Source organism: Piliocolobus tephrosceles, chromosome 13 (genome assembly GCF_002776525.5).
Source record: "Piliocolobus tephrosceles isolate RC106 chromosome 13, ASM277652v3, whole genome shotgun sequence".
Lineage (NCBI taxonomy): Eukaryota > Metazoa > Chordata > Mammalia > Primates > Cercopithecidae > Piliocolobus > Piliocolobus tephrosceles.
Window position 1 is genome coordinate 15,466,743 of NC_045446.1, and position 6,704 is coordinate 15,473,446.

At 44.9% G+C, this 6,704-nt stretch overlaps 1 pseudogene; it reads left to right on the top strand.

Annotated features, from left to right (window-relative positions):
• The first annotated feature begins 342 nt into the window (after nucleotides 1-342).
• On the top strand, nucleotides 343-1,131 carry LOC111544990 (annotated as a pseudogene).
• Nucleotides 1,132-6,704: the final 5,573 nt, after the last annotated feature.

Genomic DNA, 6,704 nt, shown 5'->3' on the forward strand with positions numbered 1-6,704 from the left:
ATTTATAGTATTTCACACATTGATAATATATCTATTGGATAAAATGCTTAGAGGCAAAACTGATAGGTCAAAGGAATTCATATTTATGATTTTGATAGATACTGACAATTTACTCATCATAGAGATTGTACACATTTACGTTTCTTTTCTTTTCTTTTCTTTTTTTTTTTTTTGTGACAGAGTCTGGCTCTGTCACCCAGGCTGGAGTGCAATAAGCGCAATCTCATTTACATTTCTATCAGGAACATATGAGAGTGACTGTTTTCCCACACTCTCCAAAAGATACACATTATCAAACTTAAAGAAAAATTCTTTTTTTTTCTTTCCATGCCTAATGCAGCCATGGCTCGTGGTCCCAAGAAGCATCTGAACCAGATAGCAACTCCAAAACATTGGATGCTGCATAAATTGACCGATGTGTTTGCTCCTTGTCTATCCACTGGTCCCCACAAGTTGAGAGAGTGTCTCCCCTTCATCATTTTCCTAAGGAACGGACTTAAGTATGCACTGACAGGAGATGAAGTAAAGACTTGCATGTAGCGGTTCATTAAGATTGATGGCAAGGTCTGAACTGATATAACCTACCCTGCTGGATTCATGGATGTCATCAGCATTGACAAGACGGGAGAGAATTTCTCTCTGATCTATGACACCAAGGGTTGCTTTGCTGTATATCATATTACACCTGAGGAGGCCAAGTACAGGTGGCGCAAAGTGAGAAAAATCTTTGTGGACACCAAAGGAATCCCTCATCTGGACACTCAGGATGCCCGCACCATCTGCTACCATGATCCCCTCATCAAGGTGAATGATACCATTCAGATTGATTTGGAGACTGGCAAGATGACTGATTTCATCAAGTTCGACACTGGTAACCTGCGTATGGTGACTGGAGGTGCTAACCTGGGAAGAATTGGTGTGATCACCAACAGAGACAGGCACCCTGGATCTTTTGACATGGTTCATGTGAAAGATGCCAGTGGCAACAGCTTTGCCACTCGACTTTCCACCATTTTTGTTATTGGCAAGGGCAACAAACCGTGAATTTCTCTTCCCCAAGGAAAGGGTATCCGCCTCACCATTGCAGAAGAGAGAGACAAGAGACTGGCGGCCAAACAGAGCAGTGGGTGAAATGGTCCCTGGGTGACAGGTTAGATCTTTGTACATAATTAAAAATAATGTGGCATGATTAATTAACTTTTTTTTGTCAATCTGGTGAAAAATGGTACTTTGGTGTGTGTTTCATGTGTATTTCTCCTATTATGAGCATAGATGATGATCTTTTCACACGTTTAGGAACAATTCATATGTTCTTTTCATTGAATTATCTTTTACGTGCTTTGTTTTCTATTTTTTTTTTTTGAGACGGAGTCTTGCTCTGTTGTCCAGGCTGGAGTGCAGTGGCTTGATCTCAGCTCAGTGCAACCTCTGCCCCCTAGGTTCAAGCAATTCTCCTGCCTCAGCCTCCCAAGTAACTGGGACTACAAGCATGTGCTACCACACCCAGCTAATTTTTGTATTTTTAGTAGAGATAGAGTTTTGCCATGTTGACCAGGCTGGTCTTGAACTCCTGACCTCAGGTGATCTGCCCACCTCGGCCTCCCAAAGTGCTGGGATTACAGGCGTGAGCCAACACACCCGGCCCTTCTTTTTTTTTTTGAGACAGAGTCTCGCTCTGTCTCCAGGCTGGAGTGCAGTGGTGTGATTTCGGCTCACTGCAACCTCTGCCTTCCGGGTTCAAGCAATTCCCCTGCCTCAGTTTCCTGAGTAGGTGGGACTACAGGCATGCACCACCACACCTAGCTAATTTTTGTATTTTTAGTAGAGACAGGGTTTTGCCATGTTGGCCAGGCTGGTCTCAAACTCCTGACCTCAGATGATCCACCCACCTTGGCCTCCCAAGAGCTGTTGATATTTTTATTCATTTGTAGGTGTTCTTTATATATTAGGGAGATTAATCCTTTGCTGCTTGTAATAAGTTTCCTAGATTGGTATTCTGGTTGCTTTTTTTCTTTTGAGATATGGTTTCACTTGTCACTGAGGCTAGAGTTAGGTGGCATGATCATGGCTCACTGCAGTCTCAACCTCCCAGGCTCAAGCGATCCTCCCATGTCAGCCTCCAGAATAGCTAGGACTACAGGCATGCACCACCACTCATGGCTAATTTTTTTTTTTTTTTTGAGATAGAGTCTCACTCTGTTGCCGAGACTGGAACGCAGAGGCATGATCTCGGCTCACTGCAACCTCTGCCTCCTGGGTTCAAGCAAGTCTCGTGCCTCAGCCTCTTGAGTAGCTGGGATTACAGGCATGTTACAGGTATGTGCCAGCACGCCCGGCTAATTTTTGTACTTTTAGTAGCGACGAGGTTTCACCGTGTGGCCCAGGCTGGTCTTGAACTCCTGACCTCAAGAGATCCACCCACCTCAGCCTCCCAAAGTGCTGGGATTACAAGCATGAGCCACTGCACCCGGCCAAATTTTTAAAAGAAATTTTTGTAGAGCTAGGATTACAAGCATGAGCCACTATACCTGACCAGTTCTCTCATTTCTAAAAATGTTGCATTGATGGGGTTCAGGATATGCTACTCTAATATGACCAGAATATGTCATCCCAAAATACGCTTCTATCCCTGGAAACTCTCATGAAGGGAAAAAGCAGGGACTCAAATCTGCATAACAAATCTTACCCTTGTTTATGGTGTTTTTCCTGGCCACCTCACTTTTCTTCTTTGCTTCAGCAGGCAAGGGTATTTAGGGCACCTCTTGGAGATTTACTCATTTCCCTCAGTATCTCCCATGTATCCATAAAGTGTGTATGTTAATAAACTTGTTTTTCTCTTAATCTGTCTTTTGTTACAGGGGTCTGCCCCAACTAAGAACGATGAAGGGTAGTGAAAAAGGTATTTTTGTTCCCCTATGACATATTTTAAAACATGTATAAGCCACAAAAAGCCTGCAAAATCGAACTTGTTTCTGAGCCAACAGTTGGCCACCTGTACTTGCTAGTCAGAGGAAAATGGATTGGAAAACCAAGGTAGGGAGGCTATAAATTGCATGGGCCGGACTCATGCAGCTGTGACCATGGCACTCACCATATCCTGGTTCAGGACAAGGGGATGCTTCCTGAATACCAACTGTCCCTGATGGCAATCCAGCAGTGAGGTGGAACCCCGCTGCTCCCACCAAATGGCCCAGTTTGGAAAAATTCATGGATAAGACTGAGGCTGAGCCTGTTGAGAAGAACCTGTGGAGCAGTAAGTAGACCAGGACTGTTTCCCTGAGTTCTAATCCATGGCCTGGGGCAAGGCATTTCCCCTATCTGGGCACCTGTTTTCTTATCCCACCTGGTGGGATGTGGTGGGGAGTGGTTATATAACACTGCAGTTGACCCTTGAACATGAGCTCGAACTGCGCAGATCCAATTACAGGTAGATTTCCTTCTGCCTCTGCCACTCCTGAGACTGCAAGACCAACCCCTCCTCTTCCTCCTCCTCCTGAGCCTTCTCAGCATGAAGACAACAAACATGGAAAAACATTATGATGATCCACTTCCACTTAATGAATAGTAAATATATTTCCTCTTCCCTACGATTTCCTTAATAACATTTTCTTTTCTCCAGCTTACTTTAACACAGTATCTAATCTCTGTAACATACAAAATATATGTCAATCAACTTTATGTTCTCAGTAAGGCTTCTGTTCAACAGTAGGCTATTAGTAGTTAAGTTCTGGGGGTGTGAAAAGTTATCTGTGGATTTTCAACTGAGCACGGGGGTCAATGCCCCTAACCCCCGCATTATTCAAGCATCAAGTGTAGATGATCTCAAAGTTCCCTTCCAGTTCTGAGATTAAAGGGGGCTAATTTTAATGACCTGGGACAGCCACATTTTAGAACACTTCTATCACTGGATATTTTCTGCTTAAGGAAAACAACTTATACGTGCACATCACTTTCCTGGAATCAAAGTCTTCCAGGTAAAACCACATGAAGTAGACAGGGCAGAGATTCTCACCCCCCCTTTTTTTTTTTTGAGACAGAGTTTTACTCTTGTTGCCCAACTGTGAGTGAAACGGCACAATATTGGCTTGCTGCAACCTCCACCTCCTGGGTTCAAGCAATTCTCCTGCCTCAGCCTCCCAAGTAGCTAAGACTACAGGTACATGCTCCCATACCAGGCTAATTTTTTTGTATTTTTAGTAGAAACAGGGTTTCACCATGTTGGCCAGGCTGGTCTCAAACTCTTGCCCTCAGATGATCTGCCTGCCTTGGCCTCCCAAAGTGCTGGGATTACAGGTGTGAGCCACCATGCCCGGCCTTCTCATCCTCATTTTTAACATGAAAAACTTAAGGCCCAGACAGACGTGGCAGTGAATAAGCAGGAAGTCAGTAGTTCTGGGTTTAAGTTCCATCTTAGAGAGTGAACAGCTAGCTGTGTGACCTTGGGCCGGTAGTCACCTAGCCTCCGTTTCTTTACCTATAAAATGGAGACAAGGCTGGGTACAGTGGCTCATGCCTATAATCCCAGCATTTTGGGAGGCCAAGGCAGGAGGATCAATCGAGTCCAGGGGTTTGAGACCAGCCTGAGCAACACGGTGAAACTCTGTCTCTACAAAAATACAAAAATTAGCCAGGCATGGTGGTACATGCCTGTAGTCGCAGCTACTTGGGGGACTGAGCTGGAAGGATGGCTTAAGCCTGCGAGGTTGAGGCTGTGGAGAGTAATGATCATGTCACTGCACTCCAGCCTGGGTGACAGAGTGAGATTCTGTTTCAAAAAAAAAAAAAAAAAAATCTGGTAACAATAAAATAACCTATTTTAGGAAGTTAGAGAGAAAATTAAGCAAGCATTATTGAATGGATCAATTATGATACTGCATGTCAAGCACTTAGCACAAACCTATGTTATGGACTAAATGTTTGTGTCCCTCAAAATTCACATGTTGAAGCTGTAACCTCCAGTGTGGTTGTATTTGGACATGGGGCCTCTAAAGAGTAATTAAGATTAAATGAAGTAATCAGGGTGGGGCCCTGATCAGACAGAATTCGTGTCCATGTGAGAAGAGACACTGGAGAGCTCACTTTCTGTAATACCCACATTGCCTGCACAAGCACCTGAGGAAAGGCCATGTGAGGACATAGCAAGAAGGCAGCCGTCCGCAAGCTGGGAAGAGAGCCCTCATCAGAAATCAACTCAGTTGGAATCTTAATCTTGGACTTCCAGCCTCCAGAACTGTGAGAAAATAAAACCTGTTGTTAAAGCCATTTGGCCTGTGGTATTTTGTGATAGCAGCCCAAGGTGCTAATACATCCTTGCACATCCAATATACATTAGTTATTGTTGTTATCTGTTGTTACTGTTACTTCTCATGTCCAAAGTCCCACAGCAAGGAAGTCAGTGAGTGGCTGAGCCCGGCTGAGGAAGCAGGTCCTTCACTCATCAGGCCACCTTCCTGCTCTTGTGGCAGGAATCCCCCCAGTCCCCTCCTGGGACTCCCTGTCTCCATGATTGCCTCTATCCATCCCTCCACCTCAACCACAAGGGCAGGGCTTATGGTACAGGAGTGGTGTGTGTGTGTGTGTGTGTGTGAGACTAACCCAGAGGAAGGGGAGCTGTGGGGTAAGCAGGAGGAGGTTCCTTCCCTAATCAAAAGAAGCAGGAAATTCTCTTCTGTCTCTGGTTCCTAGGGACTTCTTCTTCTTCTTCTTTTCTTTTCTTTTTTGAGACAGAGTTTCACTCTTGTTGCCCAGGCTGGAGTGTAATGACTCGATCTTGGCTCACTGCAACCTCCACCTCCCAGGTTCAAGCGATTCTTCTGCCTTAGTCTCCCAAGTAGCTGGGATCACAGGCATGCGCCACTACACCTGGTTAATTTTGTATTTTTAGTAGAGACAGGGGTTTCTCCATGTTGGTCAGGCTGGTCTTGAACTCCCAACCTCAGATGATCCACCTGCCTTGGCCTCCCAAAGAGCTGGGATTATAGGCATGAGCCATCGTGCCCAGCCCGGGAACTTCTTTAAGCTCTAGGAAGATAGGGATTGCTGGGGTAGTTCTGAGATTAACCGTCCCTAGTCCAAATAGGAACAAGCCCAAGGAATGGGCATGGAAGGAAATCAACGGATCCTTCCTGATCCAAATTCTTCCCTTGAAGATGCACTGAAGGTTCTTGGAGACATTTGAAAAATCTGAACCTCTTGCCCAGAACTCTAGAGGCATTATAAACAGATAACATACTTTTGCACCTCCAAGGTGTCTCCTAACATATACCATCTCATTTTATCCTCATAAGAGACTGGCAAGCCTTACAGTTGGCAGAGCTCAGTCTTGGAAGAGACGTACCTTATATGTGCATGTCACTTAAGAGGCCTTTCTCCCACCACCTTTTGTCATCACACAGATGGGTGTCTTTTCCTCTCTGGTGAAGATGAGCCAGCCTAACCCATGCCTGAGTCCCATAGAGTACCCCATACAGGGCCTTGTGTAAGTAGGTGCTCAATAAATTTTGTAGCTGGATGAATAAATGCCAGTGACCAGATCAGAGAGAAGTAAAACAGGGTGGCCTACTGGAGAGGATAGTGTTGCCATTGTTCTAAGGGAGCAAGCTCAGGTATCTGTTCCTACAGCCTGGTACATCCACTCCTGCGCAGGCACCTGACATCATTTTAATATTTATTATGTTATCATTATTATAACTGTCACTTATTGT